We start from the raw sequence: 18,747 nt of genomic DNA, 5'->3' as shown, positions 1-18,747 counted from the left end.
AAAAAAAATCAATATATAATTTCTGATATTTATCAGCAGTTCTGTTACATTTATATAAAAAAGAAATACTGAAATACAATATTTTCTTTAAATGCATAGGTGGAAGGTTAATTGCTCAAGTAACCAGCAACCTTGTTAAAACTTGTAAAGGTGCCATGTACATTAGCCTTCTGTACCTCATCTTCAACTACAATGCATACTTTTATATACCAAAGAAATCCTGCAGAAAAGATACACAATGCAGTACTATAATCTGTGTTTCTCAATTCAGCCCAACAACTTGTAATTATATGCAGTGTTAGCCAAATATATATTAATTTCAAATATTTCATTTCTTTTTTAAACATGAATTCCTTGTTTCTATTTTACACTAACTGAAAAAATGTCAATTTTTCAGAAATATTTGCCAAACTTAGCTTTATAGCTTTAGAATCCATCTTGATTAACCATTCTTTTAGAATTATTGCTTCTTTTCGACTTCATTTGATAGTACTGTATATACTCGAGTATAAGCCTAGTTTTTCAGCCCTTTTTTTAAGACTGAAAAAGCCCCCCTCGGCTTATACTCGGGTGTGGGTCCTGGTTGGCTTATATTTGGGTCAGCTTATACTCGAGAATATATGGTACATTCATTATTTTTCCCTATTATTATTGGTATTATTACATTTATTATTTTTCTCTATTATTTTGCTACTATTACATTTATTTTACTCTATTTTATTATTATTAATAATACATTTATTATTTCACTCTGATCTTATTATTATTATTGCATTTATTATTTTACTCTATTTATTATTACTTGTATTATTTTCCAGTATTTATTATTATTATTATGACATGTATTATTTTACTCTATTATTATTAAAAGGATACATAAGCACATTTACATTGAAGAAGATGAGAATAATGATTTGATCAGAGTTGGACAGTCTTATCTTAAATTTGAGCTTTATGTAAATATTCATAAACATTTAACCTACTGATGCCTCAACTAATGTAATTTTATTGGTATCTATTTTTATTTCTGAAATTTACCAGCCTCGGCTTATACTGGAGTCAATGTTTTCCCAGGTTTTTTGTGGTAAAATTAGATGCCTTGGCTTATATTCGGGTCGGCTTATACTCGAGTATATACGGTATGTATTTTTCAAACCTCAATTCGCTTTGCTCTGCATTCCTCACATAACTATTATAGGATAAGAGAAGTGGTTCTCTTATAGACCAGTATCAGGTTAAGGAACAGGAAAAATAGGATAGGCTAGGCAGACATCATTCATATTGAGTTGTTGTGAGTTTTCTGGACTGTATGGCCATGTTCCAGAAGCCTTCTCTCTTAGGAGAGAATGCTTCTGGAACATGGCTATACAGTCCAGAAAACTCACAACAACTCAGTGATTCCAGTCATGAAAACCTTTGGCAACGCATCATTCATACTGGAAGAAAGAAGGGAATATATTTGCAGATAAAAGCGAATTATTCAGAAAGATGAAGTTGAAAGAACACAACAGAAACTCTCTGAAATGGAAGAACTCCAACATTCCTTTTATTAAGGGTATTTTAAAACTGAATATGTGTAAATAATAAATTCATATATAGTAATATAATGGATTACTCCAGTGGCAAAGAGCATTAAAGTACTGAGCTGGCAGACCGAAAGGTCCCAGGTTCAAACCCCGGGAGTGGTGTGAGCGGCCGCTGTTAGCTCCAGCTCCTGCCTAGCAGTTCGAAAACATGCCAATGTGAGTAGATCAATAGGTACCGCTCCGGCGGGAAGGTAACGGCGCTCCATGCAGTCATGCCGGCCACATGACCTTGGAGATGTCTATGGACAACGCTGGCTCTTCGGCTTAGAAATGGAGATGAGCACCAACCCCCAGAGTCAGACATGACTGGATTTAACGTCAGGGGAAACCTTCACCTAATATGATGGATGCCACTAACTTAAAATATCGATATTTCAATGGGGCTATACAAGAGAAAAGGTTTTGTTGTCATGAGCAGCCAACTATAAGCAATTTGAGAAGCAGAATCACTATAAATACTAATATAAGCCCTGGGGACTGCATACAGATTTCACAGTTTGTGAGTGGGGTGTGTGGATACACTAGCAAAAGAGAAGGGTTTCATATGCAAAGAACGCCAAACTCTGGGGGAAAGCGGGTAAAATAGCCCCCCATTGCACTCTAAACTAGTAATGTCTAAGGGCTCTTCCAGACAAGTCCTTTATCCCAGAATCCAATCCCATGTTTTCTGCTTTAAACTGAATTATATGAGTCCCCACTGCCAGATAATCTGAGATAAACAGAAAACCTGGGATCGGATCCTTGGATATAGGGCCTGTCTGGAAGGGCCCCAAGTATTGCACCTGTGCACTGCCCTTCAATTGCCAAGAAATATCTCTGGCAGCAGAGGGCAAATAAAACTGAGGGTTTGGATGCCTGTAGTGGGAACAAGTTGTCTACTATTTGCTTCTTTTCAGACTAGCTGACATTGTCCCACCCCAATGTGGCTGCTTGTAATTTTGCGACAAAGTGTAGATCAGTTTGCTTTGGTTCTGAAATTGTTGCAGGGTCTGGGATATTTTTGTCACATCTACTCCACAATCCCATAATTGATCCTCACAAAACATTTGTTTCCAGATGCGACGTGGGAAGGGAAGAAATTGAACGCAAAACAGGGGATTCAGCTGTAGTGTTCCTCTCTTGTCCCACAAAACATGACTAATTTTTTAAAAAGAAAAAAGAGAGCTTCTTTGCTTCCAGAAAAAATAATTATTCTGTTCATGTTATCCCTGGCAATCTTTACTGTGGTGGCTTGTTGATACAGTTGTTAGGCTCCTCTCCCAGTTTACAGCCAGAGGCTTCATCTATTTAAGCCTGAAATTGATTGCTGGGAATGTCACAGAGTAATTTACATAGCAACTTATCATAATTAGTCAGAGTTTGTAGTTTCCTTAATGTGAGCTGCACTTTATGCTTAGCAATTGATTTTTCTGTATATCTCTGTGAAGCATTTTAATGTGTGCCATCCAAAAAATAAAACTCTGTGGGTAGTTTTTTATCATTTAGTTAACCTGAGGAATCATAAAATACATTTAATCAGAGTCTATAAATAGGAAGTACTCACTTTAACTCATTTAATATGGTGCAATGAGATGAATAAGGGGGGAATATAAGTGGTGAAAAGATATTGCAGTTCACATTCAGGCAGAAATTGCAATGGATGTAAAAGATCCTTGTTTTTCTGGTGCCTGTAGTTTATATGCAATACTTTACAGGTCTCTTTCCCCATTGTAAGGGCAATGAGCTAGAAGACACTAAAGTGTCCAAAATGGTAGCAAACTGGCATCAAGCTATAAATATGGTAGTAGTTCTAATATAGTTGCCAATCAATATTGTTTAAAATGCAATGTTTTTTTATCAAACATTTGCCCAGGCCCTTTTATTCCATTATTATATCAAATTAGATGCACTCTCTGCCCCCGCCCCCAATCCATGATTTCACTTATCCATGCATCAAAATATATAACCCCTGGAAGTACGTGTGATTCTCAATTGTGATTTGGGCCAAGTATAATCAAAATATAGGGTTTGCTATTATCCATGATTTTAAGTATCTATGAGAGGGTGTGTATCATGGAACATATCCCCTATGGATATGGGATCATATTGTACTGCTGCAAGTCAGTATGTGTTCCTAGCTGAGTAAAATAAAAAAAAAAGAATCATAGAATCAGAATCGTAGAGTTGGAAGAGACCTCATGGTCCATCCAGTCCAACCCCCTGCCAAGAAGCAGGAAAATCTCATTCAAAGCACCCCCGACATGTAGCCATCCAGCCTCTGCTTAAAAGCCTCCAAAGAAGGAGCCTCCACCACAGTCTGGGGGAGAGAGTTCCAGTGCCGAACAGCTCTCACAGTGAGGAAGTTCTTCCAGATGTTCAGGTGGAATCTGCTTTCCTGTAGTTTGAAGCCATTGTTCTGTGTCCTAGTCTGCAGGACAGCAGAAAACAATCTTGCTCCCTCCTCCCTATGACTTCCCCTCACATATTTGTGCATGGCTATCATGTCTCCTCTCAGCCTTCTCTTCTGCAGGCTAAACATACCCAGTTCTTTAAGCTGCTCCACGTAGGGCTTGTTTTTATTCTTTGTTGGCAATGTTTGTATTTGCGCCTTGAGTATTTCACTTTTGAAAAAGTCCCATCCATCCTTGACTCCCTTGTCTTTTAGTATTGGCATCCATGGAATGCCGCTCAGTATTTTCTTCATTTTTTGGAAGTCAGCTCTCCTAAAGTTCAGAATGTGGGTTTGACTTTTTGTTTTGTTTTGGCCTTGCTTTGCATCGCAAACTGCAGGAGCACATGGTCGCTTGCCCCTAACAATCCGACTATTTCAACTGTATTGATCTGGTCCTCCGTGTTTGTTAGGATGAGGTCAAGAGTAGCCAATCCCCTTGTTGCCTCTTCTACCTTCTGGACCATAAAATTGTCTGCAAGGCAAGTGAGGAATTTATTGGACTTTGTACTCTTGGCCGAGTTTGTTTTCCAGCAGATATCAGGATAGTTGAAATCGCCCATGACTACTATATCTCTTCTTTGTGCCTGTTTGGTCAGCTGTTGACAGAAGGCTTCATTGGTTCGGAGGTCTGTAGTAGACACCCACGACAAGATCTTTTTGAGTCCTGGTTACCTTGATTCTTATCCAGATGCTTTCAAGTTGGTTTCCCGGATTGCTGTCTTGCATTTCTTCTGCAACATAAATGTTTTTGACATATAGGGCTACTCCCCCTCCTCTCCCCTTTGTTCTGTTTCTGTAAAAGAGGTTATAGCCTTCAATGGCTACATTCCAGGGATGGGAATCATCCCACCACGTTTCAGTGATGCCTATGACAGTGTTGTGTTGTGCTAAAAGTTGGAGTTCGTCTTGTTTATTCCCCATGTTCTGTGCATTAGTGTAAAGACATGTAAGCCCCTGGGACCTTCCCCTGAGCTGTTTCTTTGGGATTATTGTGTTCTTGGTAATTGGTCCTTGTGTTCGTGCAACCCTCCATTTAGCCTTATGGCGATTCCCTATGGTCGTGGGTAAAATACTGTTCGCAAGGCTACTGTCCCCCTCCCCCGGCTGACCTAGTTTAAAGTGCGCCTGATGAAGTTTGCTAGTCTGTGAGCAAAAAGGTGTTTTCCGACTTGTGTGAGAACAAGTTTATCCAAACTAAACTAAGAAAAACAAAATTCTGTGAATTGACAGGTTTTGTTGTTGTTGCATATTTTGTGTATCTAAATTTTGCATAACGATTTCACACTTTAACTAAACATGGCATTAGTAGAAGTTAAGTAGAACTCTGAAGTTCCTTCCCAAAATATTATAAAGACACATGTACCCTTTTCAGATGTCCAATACACACACCACCTCTGCTGCCTCTGATGTCTTGACCCCATGCCTTTCAACATATTGGGGGTCAAAGTTTGGATTCCTTCCTGCCATATTTTAGAAACCTGCAACATAAGAATCACACAGGACCATGAACACTGGAAAAGAGCTCTTGCACATTTGGAAGCATGTGATGGAAGTGAATCAAATATGCATTCATTACTTTTTGAGGCATATGTTTCCAGGCCAGTGAAGAAATAGAAATGCACCATTTCCATTTCCACAACTAAAAGAGCATTCATCATTCATCATAACTTTCTCAAACATGCTCTCTCTCTCTCTCTCTCTCTCTCTCTCTCTTTCCCTCCCTCTCTATATCTTTTTGTGTATTTATTTACCCTAAGCCAGCAATTTTTCTTACTTGAGATTTTGACAGCATTTGTCTATACTTTGTTAAGAATAATTTCCACAGGCATACGGCTATTTGGGATTTTTAAAAAATAAAAAGGAATAAAATTTTAGATTCTCTAGAAATAACATTCTCCATCCAGTATCTCATACTGTTTCTTTGTTCCCATAGTATTGCAACATATGCCCCAAACCTGGTCATAGCTAATTTTAATTTATATATTGCTGCAATCATTTTCTCTTTTAAAATATGTCTCTCTGCTGTCCTGCTATCATTTTTGTACAAAAGCTTGGTCTGTCCAACAGAGCAATTAATGCTAGAAAGAACATCAGTTGCACCTTTTCTTCATTGTTTTAGCTGTGTCAAACTTGCCTCATATGCAATTTCTAGGAGAGAGAGGGCAAGATGGTCTTTGGTACTCTATATCTTAAAAGAGATGGATATGGCTTAATGGATCCATTCAGAACGGTCTTGTTCTCATTGAATAAAACATGTTGAGGTTGTACCACGTCAGATTGTATGTGTTAGCATATATGGTTGAGCATTCTTACAGTCAGCACATTATTTTCACCTTAAAAAGAGAGAAAATAAAACAATTGACCAAGCTTTTGGGGCAGTGCAATAAGGCAACAAGAGGAAACCTATTCCGTTTACTGGAGCCAGCATGGTGTCCTGAGTTGGTTTAAATAGCTGATTTTAAAATCAGATATAACTGATTTTAATGCTTAATGTTTTAATGTTTAATGTTTTTAATGTTTTAATTATTGTGTATAATTATTTTATGTCCCATCATGGAATGCTTGCTGTATATATGTTATGCTCCGCCCTGAGTTTCCTTCGGGGTGAGAAGGGTGGAATATAAATGTTTTAAATACATTTAAGCATTTTTGGCAAAGATTTATAGAAGCTAAAATAACTAAACTGAGGCTGTTGTGTTTTGGAAATTCTGTGAGGCAACATGACTCATTAGTAAAGACAATGATGCTCACTAAAGCTGAAGGCAATAAGAAAAGAGTAAGAACACATTACAGCTGGATTGACTCAATCAGGGAAGCCACAGCCCTGAGTTTGCAAGACCTGAGTGGGGCTGTTCATCAGAGACTCTTGAATGCCTCACATTCACAGGGTCATCATTGATCAAAGCTGTTTGACAGCAAACAGAAGCAAAGATCAAAATTAATACGACAAATATAGATAAAAATCCTATGACAGCTATGACCTCATCAGACGGGATACATTTCAACGGCAATGCCGGTTCCTCATTCATTTTGCTATAGAGCCAATTGGTTCCTATCCCACAACATACAACTACTTCTGGCAAGACTAAAGAGGAACCAGCATATGCCACCACCGCTGCAACATGGGAGGCTTCCTGTGTTACATTGGGATCAATAGGAGAAAGCTGGGCAGCGGATGCTTCCCTCTATGGGATGAGGTGGGTGGGAAGCCAGACAATATGGGGCACAGGGCAATGGGTCCCCACTGCCACCCAACAGGCACTGCCGCATTCACCATGATGCGTGATGATTCTGGTGGCACATATGATGAGGTCACTAGTATCAATCACCAATGGTTACTTGAACCTCTGTGAATTCTCTAAGTATTAAACCTTACCTTGCCTATTTTGTCATTCAAAACAGAACACATGCATTACAGTCTGAAAATAAAAAAATTACCTGCAGGGAAGAAAAGAAATAAAATTTATTAAAATTACTAAAGTACTTAGCAGGAAATTTGGCCAGTTCACTTCAGCCTCATCACTTCATTTTCACCTAGTGAACATCTTCTGCTATACATGTGGTATATTTCTACTCCCTTGGTTACAGTGGAGCATTTGCTTGAACACAGCTTGTACAACAGTAGCGAGAGTCTTGTATCTTTCCCTGCCTTTTTCTAGAAACCACACAGATGTTTCTGAATGTTTAATACATTGCAGTTGGTTTTTGATTCTGACCCTTGACTTAATATGGTTCAAAACATACATTTATTTGGGTCACTGGATTCATGTTGCTGTCACTTTGTAAGCTCAACAATTTCTTGTTTGTGCTTCCAAGGAATGTTGGATTTCTGTCAAGATACTGTAGGCTGTTAAAACTTTGGCATAAAAATGTACCACTGTCTCGTGTATAATAATGATAGGAGCAGGCAGTCATGTGGAATGAAGGATGGGTGAACGAGCTTGAAAATGTACATAAATGCTCTCAGAGGCTTTGCTGAGAACTTGGATGAAATGTTTCTTGAGGCACTCGAGAAAGAAAATCAGTTAATAGATTTGAAATGGGGAAATGCTTTCAATTGGTGAAGTCATCTACCATCCTGAATTTTAGCCATAAGTCTGAGGCTTTGCAACCAGAAAGACATGATTCATGATTTCTTGCCAAGCTCACTAATGGACTTTCTTGAGATTTGTGATTAAGTGTATAGAATCATGAATACTGTCACAAAAGACTGTAATTCTCACAGATGATTAGGGTGCAAGAACAATTTTGTAAAGTAGAAAGAAACATCGAGACTTTAAAATGCACTTTAGTAGCATTTAAATTGTAATATCTGGAATCATATGAACATTGGAAACATTTATGACAAGATGGCAATGGTAGACAACTGTTCATGAAAGATATATTGCCCATCAATACAATTGTTCCCTGAAATTCTTATTTGAGGCAGGTTACTGTTTGAGATCTGCTAAGGCACATTATAATGCATACTTACTTGGGCGACCCCTCGTAGTTCGAGGATGATGGTCATCCATTTCTTGGAAGACACCTGTACTTAATTTTTTTTTAATGTGTAGAGGTCAGTGCACAGCCGGTCAACACACAGTCTTCACAGATTGAGGTCCCAGCAGTGGTGTGATTAACACAACGAGAGTGGCTTCTCAGTCTGTTGCAGCCTTCTTCTGCCTTCACAGCCGTTGTAACATGTACCATGTTATCCTCCGCCTGCTCCGCAGTTGAGGTCTTTGGGTGTTCGGATTGTTCTTGGTCTGGATCCTCCCCTGTGGCCACTCCTGGGAGTGTGTGACTCCCATGGTTGTGCCCGCAGGTTCATTGGAACACGCAAGCCCCCTCACTACGTCAAGGTGACAATCCATCGAGTTTACCTTGTAGTGGTAAACTTCTTCTGGCTATACAACTACAGAAGAAGAACATTTTATTGATTAGCCCTTAGGCCATATCAATGTACCAAGCCAAACAGCCAGGCTATACAACTACAGGTTACAGAGGAGGGCTCACATGACCAAATGCTTTTCAGTGCAATCAATCCCTCTAGATAAGGAATGGGCAAATTGTCACCACAGATCACATGTCACCCTCCCCCATCCATGTTTGTGGCCACAATGGTTCAATTTTTTTTCCATTTTGGGAGGCTCCAGAATACTCCAACATTCACCCCAGAAGGCATGAAGGGCATCCTTACTAGTTCTTTGAGTCCTCTTGGGCTGTCTAGGAATCAAAAATAATTTTGCAAAATTTTCCAAAAACGTTTTTTACTCTGAAATGCCCCCCAAATACCCACTAGAAGGCATGAAGTACATACCCACCACATTTTATATCTCCCCTCATCAATTTAGGTTCCTGTTAGGATGTTTATGAGACCCAAAATATAATAGAAATGCCAATATAATATTGAGAGGCATTTTGAAACCATGTTTGTTTATTGCTTGCTTGCTTGATTTATTGATTGTAGGAGCTGATCCTTGGGAGCTCATGCGCTCTCTAGCCTTTCCCAGTTGTTCATCAAAGGACCTAGCCTTGAGCAACTGTTTTTCATGGTTGTGATGATAGCATTCCAAGAGAAAGTTCGTATGTTGTACTTCTTATTTTCAATACTTAAAATAATAACCCACTGCTTGCATGAGCAATTTGTTCTCCAATAAATTTGCTTGTGTCTCAACTGGAAAAGAGATTAATACATGTTGCTGCCTATGAAAGCCATAGGAATAAATGATCCAAAAGGAGAAGATTTGGTGTCTCCTCCAAGTTGCTTATTCGTAATTGTATGTTGCAAGTTTAGAAAGATGACTTCTAGGTTGTAAATTCAACAAGTAAATCTTTGTTTTGAGTTGAAATTGTGAGATGCAATTAACACACACATATACTCTCTTCATTTGGTCTAGTGAAACATGCTCACGTCTAGTAATAATTAAAGAGTTTGTCCCTTAAGATTTACAGGAATGAATAATGACCCTCATTCTGATTTGAGCCCATAATGCCATCAAGTATCAAAATCAGACTGACCACAATGTGTTTATGATCTGGTCCCTGGTTCTCACAACTATGTTCTATAAGGAAAATCCTTGTTTTTTTATTGGTTTGTTTGTTTTGAACCAAATGGACCAGTGAAAAAGAACAAGGTTTACACTGTCTTGGAGAACATGTTAACCAGAAAAAAACTGTTGAGAAATGGAGGACAACCCAGGAGGTTCAATAAATTTCAGTTCCTGTTGTGAATGAAGTTGCGATAAAGGTAAGCCAGACAAATTAAATTCCATAGAACTGAACATCTTAAAAATGTCTATTACATCAGCACCCAAACTGCCCAAACGTTGAAAATCAGTTTCCTGGTCCAATTCATTTTGAGCAGATCTGAAGAGAGAGAGAGAGAGAGAGATTGAGAGAGGACATTCTCCATCAATGTCATATCTGTATCTTTTGTTGGTTCATCTTAAATGGTTGAGTGCTTATGGGTTCCTAAAACTCAGACATGTTGATTAATTGTTACATGGCAAAACATCTGATGCTGCTATTCAGCTTAATTCATCCTAGAATCAGGTATATTTCTTCAAGAAAGTTTGAGTGGTTATTAGAAGAGGGTGGCAGTGATATTCTGATCTACTGTAGTTTTTAGTAGCTAACTTGTATTAGATTACAAAATGAATTTTGCAAAACATGTTCCTTGAAGAAACATGGTGTAGGTCAATAATGCAGATTTGGGAACCTTGAGAACGGACCACTTTCTCTTTGCAAGAATACCTCTATTATAAGGGTGTGTTCTTTAAACATAGCAACCCTCTACATGGAATTCAAACATTAATGAGCAAATGCATCTTTTTTCTAAAACAATAGCTGCTGTTAGAACACATGAAAAATTAATCATTAATGCTGATGGGTGTAATGTGTGGGTAGGGAGACTGTAGCAGGTGTGCACTTCAATAAATTTCAATTGATTGTAAAAGTCTGTAGCCAAATAGCTTCATCATCTGGTCTTTCAAAGCTTGTAGACAGGCAATTTTTCATGATTTTACCATTTTGGCCAAATGAACCCTTTTAAATTAAATATACCCCATGATTCCAGATGTTTGTTTATTTGTTCCAGTGAGACTGTAAAAATGACTGCACGGTCAAATTAAAGATTCTTTGGAAGAAAAGAAATGAAAATGGATAAAACTGGAACACAAAATAAGCATGGAAATTCCCAGTAATCTATGTCTGGAAAGCAGAACTTTGGTTTTGAAGTTATTTAATTAAGGAAGTGAGCACAGTATAGTGACTTGTTCAGAAAAAAAGATGGAAATTATTAACGTACAGATCCTGTACCTCTAACCCTCACAAAAGTTGAAGGCTGAGTCTCTCTCTCTCTCTCCCTCTCCCCCCCCCCCTCTATATGTATTATATTATATTTTTCATCACATATGTTTTCTCCAAGTGCTCTTCCTTATGTTACTAAAATCTCACTGTCAATCTATGATGGACAGATAGCAAAGACTTGAGAAAACCCAAGGTTCACAGATGAAGAAAAAATTAAAAATACTCTAAATGGAAAGTGTCCACAAAACCAAGCCAATGAGGTCTAAATATGCCCAAATAGGAACTGAATGTTGGCTCATTGTTGAAGAAAATGTTCAAACAGACATCCAAACAGGGGGAATGGAAAGGAATGGCTGAAATGTGAACAGCAGTACTCCACACTTTAATATTTTCTTTTAAGTCCCATTTACTATTATTTATTAAATAATGCCAAAAAAGAATAACCTCCAATGCTGGCCGCTTCATATTCCTGAGAGCAAATACGTCAAAATAGGTAGCATGAATGAACAATGTTATTCATTTTGGTTTGTATTCCTGTTTGTCTTTCAAGAGGAAAAGACATCTATTATTTTCTCATACCTATCCCCGACTTGCCCAAGGAAAGTAAGGTGGGGGAACATGTCTAGATGTTATGTGATATGAGAGGCTGTATTCATGATCTAATGATATGTTTGTTCTTCAAAGTTCCCTTCACAGCTCCTCTTTTAGCTTTGTTATATTCGACCCCCTCCTGTGAGTTTTAGTGTGCTAGCCAGCGGAATAGATTGCGGCCACTTTTGTACTTCTTGCTGTGGGAGGGCTCACTTGTCTCTGTTCTGAAAGAGACAAAGAAGGAAACCAGCAAAAAATACCCTTATTTTCAGCAAAAGGATATTTTGCTTCCTTAAACCACAGAAGGGAGACTTGATCCCATCTTCCTCCAAGAAATGTTATCTTGAGAGCTGCATTGATTTTGTGTGAAAATAGGCCTATATTGACGAATTAATGAACCACATAGCTCTTGCACAACTGGTGATATTGGTGTCTTGGAAAGTGTCTTTTAAGAAAACTCAAGGGTGGTTCTTAAGTATCTGCCTGGTTCGAGGAATCGCTTGAGACTGTCATTCACCCTACCTCCATCTTGTGGCAGGATAAACCTGAAAGAAACAATGGAAAACAACTCATTGACTCTGCACTTTGCTGCCTGCTGAGAGCAAAATGCAAAGCAGTGCAATTTTAGTACTTACATGCCACTAGGGAAAACAGACACTTTCCGTCACATTAGTGAGCACTAGGGGGAAAACGTCAGTGCATGTCGTTTAAGCTCTCTATTCTGAAACTTAAGAATGTTAGAGTTACTTCTCAAGCTAAATAGATTTTCTAATTTGTATTCACTTTATGTAATTAGTGTGATAAACCGAGAAAACAAAAGAGCCAAATACTATGAAAATTGTCCTTTGAATTTCCTACTGAGATTCAAATGATGCTGGGAATGATAAACAAGGAGGTGTGCACTCCCTGCTTTGAGTTTGGTGCAGAATAAGACTTTTTTTTTTGAAGTGAAGTTGAAATAAAAGTGTGCATAAATTTGAAATCTATCAGGGCTGCATAAATACAGCATTATAAATTCTGAAAGCTCCAGATCTAATATGCAGCTTTTGAACACCAGTTTGTGTTTCCTAGGGGGATGATAGTGGTGGAATTAAATCTCATTACTAAATGATTTAATAGTAACCACTCATATTGTTAATATTTTGTTGTGTATATGAATACAAATCAAACAGAGCTAAAGTCTGTCTTATAGGATTACCAGCTGCAAATTTCCCAATTCACATTTTAAATGTGCTTTCTGAGCTTGAAATCGGAATTAGAGAGTTAGCCTTAGTCGTTTCGGTTCAGATCAGTACCCAACTGTAAACTTACTGTTAATCTTAGGAGCCCAATTTTTATACAAATGGTTAGGATTCTTTTTTGTAACTCTATTAATGCTGAGATGACTCTAATGCAATGATGGGCAAGCTTTTGCGCTTGGTGTGTCAAAATTTACCAAAGAACCTAGCATGACTTGGGTGGTGTGTCACTTCGAGAAAAAAAAACCCTCTAATTTTGCAATATGTGTAGTTTAAATAACAAAAATATATAATTGTAATATATAACTGTATTTAATAAATCAAAAACTATTTACTACCCTTATTTCCATGTACAACAATCTATGGTACCTCTTGCAGTTTCCATGCTAATTTCTCTCTATTCTAGTTTCAATGTTGTCATGAATAATGAATAATATAATAGTAATAATATGATAATATACTACAATAATAATAGAATAATAATAGAATGAATATATATATATATATATGTGTGTGTGTGTGTGTGTGTGTGTGTGTGTGTGTGTGTGTGTGTGTGTAAATGTAATGGGCATAATTCCCATGTAAACAACAAAACCACTGGACCAAATCACACCAAATTTGGCCACAAAAGACATAGTCATCCAATCAATCTGCAGGCGGCAGCGTGTCAGCAAAAATGGCTAGGCATGTCAGTGCTGACATGCATGTCATAGGTTGGCCATCATTGCTCTAATGTCTGCTGAAAATTTAGGAGAAATTATATTGCAAATCTCATTTCTCTCATCCCAAGCAAAAGATTTCTCAGAAACACAGACAAAAAGAACTTTTGGCCAGATTTAAACTTCCTGGTTTCTACATGCGCTCCTTTTGTTCATAGGTCTTCTATTTTAAAGAAACAATAGTGCTGTGGAATCTTAAAAACAGAACATAGTAATTGTAGAATAAATATGTGCAGACTAGGGTCCATTTTCCCCCAAATGCATGAAGTGCTGACCTCAGCTGGCATGTTAGCAATGGTAGTTGGGAGTTCACATGACATTGGGTGGGTGAAATAGTGAATCCATGCAGGGTTTTTCAAAGTTACCTTATGGATTTCTGAAGGCTCGTTGATATTCTGAGGTCTAAAAAGGAAAGGGGACATCTGATTTCAACTGTTTTGCTGATTTCCAAATGTAATAAGCTTAATATAAATGACTTGCAATAACTTGATTCAAAACATGGAGAATGAAAGAAACATAAAGTTCATGCTTGGGGGAGCTCTCACTTGTTTTCCATCATCTATATTTAAATGTCTTGACAGATTGTTGGTGAAGAATCCACACACATGGTCATAATTTCTTCTGCTTAAAATATGAAGCACGATTAAATGCAGTTGTTTAACCCATGGTGCACATATAATGGGAGTTCACATGTGCATCCAAGATAGTTCAAATAGTAAAATCAGAAAATATGTTTAAAGGAAAAATGTTAGTTTTATTACAAATACACAAGGCTATTTCTGAGTATGACTACTAATCCTTATAGGCAGTGCTCTCAACTGGTGATTACCCTGTGGAAAGGTCATTGATCTGTTAGTTATCTGAAATAATTTTAAGTGTAATACCACATATTGCCTGCTTTAAAAAGTTAAATAATCTTCCACATCCCACAGCTGGAGGTTTTTATAACTGTTTATAAACAGAGTCATCACAATGTCACCTGGCTGAAGCCAAGCTACTTCACTCCCCATCTTTCCAGGTGACATCACAGAATATCACAATGTTCCCAGAACATCACAATGCTTCCAACTGTAAACTTGGGGAGCCATTACAAAATTGAATCTTATATGCAAAGTGATATAGCAGCACCTTAGAGACTATTTAAAAGAAAGAAGTTGATAGTAAAGCTTTCGTAAACTTCTGGTAAGTCTACTGATCCACGGAGTGAAGTTTTTAACTAACTAGGGTCATTGGGAAACGAAGGAGGAAAGATGTTGCCTAAAACCAGAAAGTGTAGATAAGCATAGGAATGCTGGAGGGAACATAGTTTGATACTGGCTGGGAATCAGAAAGGAGATGAAATAAGAGAGCCTCCATGAGACTGGATAACTAGTATTACAATATGTGTCATATGTCTGCAGAACCGGCCCTAGGTATTTTTCAAATGTAGGCGAACAGAATTTTGGCGCCCCCCCCCCCCCCAAACCAGTCACTGAAAAATAAAAGCGTTGGATAAGCGAAAATGTTGGATAATAATGAGGGATTAAGGAAAAGCCTATTAAACAACAAATTACATTAAGATTTTACAAATTAAGCACCAGAACATCATGTTTTACAACAAATCAACAGAAAAAGCAGTCTCGACTGTGCCCCTGTATGTTTTGCGCCCAAAGCGACCACTTAATTCGCCTCATTGTTGGACTGGCTCTGTATGCCTGGAAACTATTGTCTTTGTTCCACTCACTCTTAATGGTTTAGAGTTTGTGGATATATTCCAATTCTGCTATTTCTCTTTCCAAACTTCCTTGTAGTTTTTTTTGTTCAAAGACAGCTGTTCTGAGGTCAGAGATGGAATACAAAGGTTGATGTGTTCTGTCACTGGGTTTTGTCTATTCCCATTCTTGATGTTTGATTTATATTCAAATATCCTTTGGCACAGATATTGGCCTGTTTGTCCAATGTAGAGTTCTGAAGGGCATAATTGACAGACAATAGCATATGTAACATTACAGGATGATCAAATGAAAGTACCTATAACATTGTGGGTGGTGTGTTTAGATAATATGGTGACATTTCCTGAGCAGATGTGTCAACAGAGTTGGCATCTGGGTATGTGGCAAGGTCTTGTCTCCTCTGAGTCCCCTCGGAGAGATAGGATAGGGTACAAATAAAGTGTTGTTGTTGTTATATCTTTTTTCCATAGCCATTTCATGTATCCTTTTCTAAGTAAGCAACTATTAAAGATTGGGAAGCAGTCTGTAGGTAAGTACAGTCTTATCATCAAGAGCCTTTGAGAGGACAGTGTTATTGTCAGAATAGGTTGTAGTTCATTGTGGATAGATCTACGGAGTCTCAATTTGGAGCTGAGTGAAATCACTTGTTAGCCATAAAGATTAGCTTGAGAGTAAATGCTGCTTCTTGTAAGCCATATTTTGTCCCTCCCAGAACTCTACTTACAACTTAGGGCCCTTCCAGACAGGCCCTATATCCCAGGATCTAATCCCAGGTTTTCTGCATTAAACTGGCCAGAAAATCTGGGATAAACCTGGGATCAGATCCTGGGATATAGAGCCTCTCTGGAAGGGCCCTTAGGCATATTTCCTGATTCATTCCAGAATGTCAATAATAAACCAGAGGGTGGAATTCATTCAAATTGAGCCTTCCATTTTTTAAGTACTTATTGTCATATTTACTGAAATTCGGATTGTCCACATCATGCTTCTCTGGAGTTAAAAAACAAATAATTTAGTTTTATTTGATTGCTAGTGGTGCCCTGTCATTTTTTAAAAATAAAAATGTCTAAAGCTGGGGATCTTATAGCTCCAAAGTGCTGAAGCTTAATGGCTGTTTATCAAAATATTCATGGGCATTTTATGTGACAGAAGAAATAGGCACGAGTGTCAAACTGTTTCCATGGCGGAAAAAAAGATGCATGCATTCAAGATTTTCTCAAAATTATGGCATCCTTTTCTTAATTTGACAGAACTAGTTCAGCTTTTAATCCATAATGAAAGAGGAATGGTGGTATTTAAACATTTCAGTTTGTATGCAAAGGCCCTGTTTTAAGATATGGGTGGAAAACTCTTTTTAAAAATAAAAAATAAAAATAGCAAATCAATTAAAAGGTCTAAATTGTCCATTGAGGGTAAGGCATTTTGTAAAATTGCACCACTGCCCTGTTTTGGAAAGTAAAGTTTAAAAATGGGCTCCTGTACACAAATAGCTTTTTGGCATGAATTGAGGTGGCACTGAAGTCCCCAACACTTTTTTTTCTTTCTTCTTCATGACATGAATAAAAGTTGTGTTCATTGTCCAAAGAGTTTTTCACATCTGTGACACTAGCATTTGCATATATTGTACACATGGAATGTGTTCCGAAACCTACTATGGTCACATGGACCTTTTAAAAGCGGAAGTATTGGAAGGGTTCTTTCCTTTTTTTTAATCAGTCATGCTGTCCTGTATTTATTCTTTTTGTTTACAAGACTAGTTTTGTGCAGATTTATGCTTATTTGAGGGAAATTATTTGTGCATATATTTTCACTATCACATTACAGAGGTTGCTAATTTTTCAACATTGTTCTCATTGATGGCAAGAAAATTTGCAAATAACGCATTTAAAAAAAAAATCCAATGGCCCTCAGTCTGATGTTAGTTTTGTGGTGTCATCACCTAACTGTGTCATATGTTGCCCGGGTAGTTTAACATTATCAGGGAATGTAGTTTGAGAGCAATGCTTCTTGCCCTTTCTCTCATTTTAGTGTGTGATGTTGGGCTCTATGTGCTATTATTGCTTAGTTTTATTTTTCTGTATGTAATAGATCAACAAAAAAGTTTCAATACTCATTACAAAATTAGGAGGTGGGAGAAAATTTGTTTCTAAAGTGTTTCCGAAATTGGACAGAGTCTGTATCATAACTATAATGAGTTAACTACTTTTTTTACTACTTTTCGTAAAGTAATTATGCCAATGGGGAAACTTCAGGGGTGCCCTTTTCTCTCATTGTCAGAGTTATTGGCATGAAACTTGTTACAGTTATAGAACACAGTTACCACTATTAGCCCATCAAGTTTCAGAACATTTCACTCATCCATGGATTTATGGCCTTGTCTTACTCTACTGCTGAGTACGCCTGTCCTGTCTAGCACAAGTCTGCCCATGCAAAGCAGGTGGGCATAGCACTGAACAAAACATGCAGAATAATCACAGGATACTTTAAACCTACACCCATTGATAAACTCTACAAGTTAGCTGGCACTGCCCCCCCCCCCCCGATGTGTGATGGGAAGTTGCTGCTAACTGTGAGAGAAATAAGGTTGAACATTGTGAAAGCCATCCACTGCATGACTATCAGCCTCCTCCCACTAGACTCAAATCAAGGAAAAGTTTCATGAGAACCACCACTCCTCTTAATGTTCCTCCAGCAACAGAAAGAGTATCCTTCTGGGCAGCTAAACCAGGCAATCCCCATGAAGGTCCACCTCCAGGGGCAAACCAAGAATGGGCAACTTGGAAGTCCCTGAACAGACTCAGAAGCAGATTAAAAGGCAACCTGGCAAGATGGCACTACCTGGAGGAATCCTCCACCTTGTGTGACTGTGGAGCAGAACAAACAACTCCACATATGTATGCTTGCCCACAGTGTCCTGCCTCATGTACGGAGGAGTTGTTTAAAGCTATGGACAATGCAGTCGCTGTTGCCCGCTTTTGGTCTAAAACTATTTAGCTACTAGTGATTCCTTTATTTCATCACTTTTAAACTTATTTATTATGCAATGCTTTTGACTTGAAATAAAAATGGGGAATTCTCAAAGTTTTAACAAACAACCTTTTAAAAAAACTACAAGAGCTTTCTCCTTGAATTTTCTATACAATGACACAAGATAACAGGGGATCATTCCCCCAAGTT

At 37.9% G+C, this 18,747-nt stretch overlaps 1 protein-coding gene and 1 long non-coding RNA gene across 3 annotated transcripts in view; one reads left to right on the top strand and one right to left on the bottom strand.

The window, feature by feature from the left end:
* Positions 1–18,747, top strand: part of lrmda (leucine rich melanocyte differentiation associated) — a 973,974-nt gene that overhangs the window by 810,203 nt on the left and 145,024 nt on the right. The gene's annotated exons all lie outside the window — the stretch shown is intronic.
* On the bottom strand, positions 12,257–14,281 carry LOC134297685 (uncharacterized). Its single transcript, XR_010004520.1, has 3 exons — positions 14,224–14,281; positions 12,537–12,628; positions 12,257–12,446 (listed from the first exon to the last, which is right to left on the bottom strand). It is a non-coding gene; the product is annotated as an uncharacterized LOC134297685 (long non-coding RNA).

The sequence above is a fragment of the Anolis carolinensis genome, chromosome 3 (genome assembly GCF_035594765.1).
Source record: "Anolis carolinensis isolate JA03-04 chromosome 3, rAnoCar3.1.pri, whole genome shotgun sequence".
Classification (NCBI taxonomy): Eukaryota; Metazoa; Chordata; class Lepidosauria; order Squamata; family Dactyloidae; genus Anolis; species Anolis carolinensis.
This window is presented reverse-complemented; position numbering and strand designations above follow the sequence as displayed.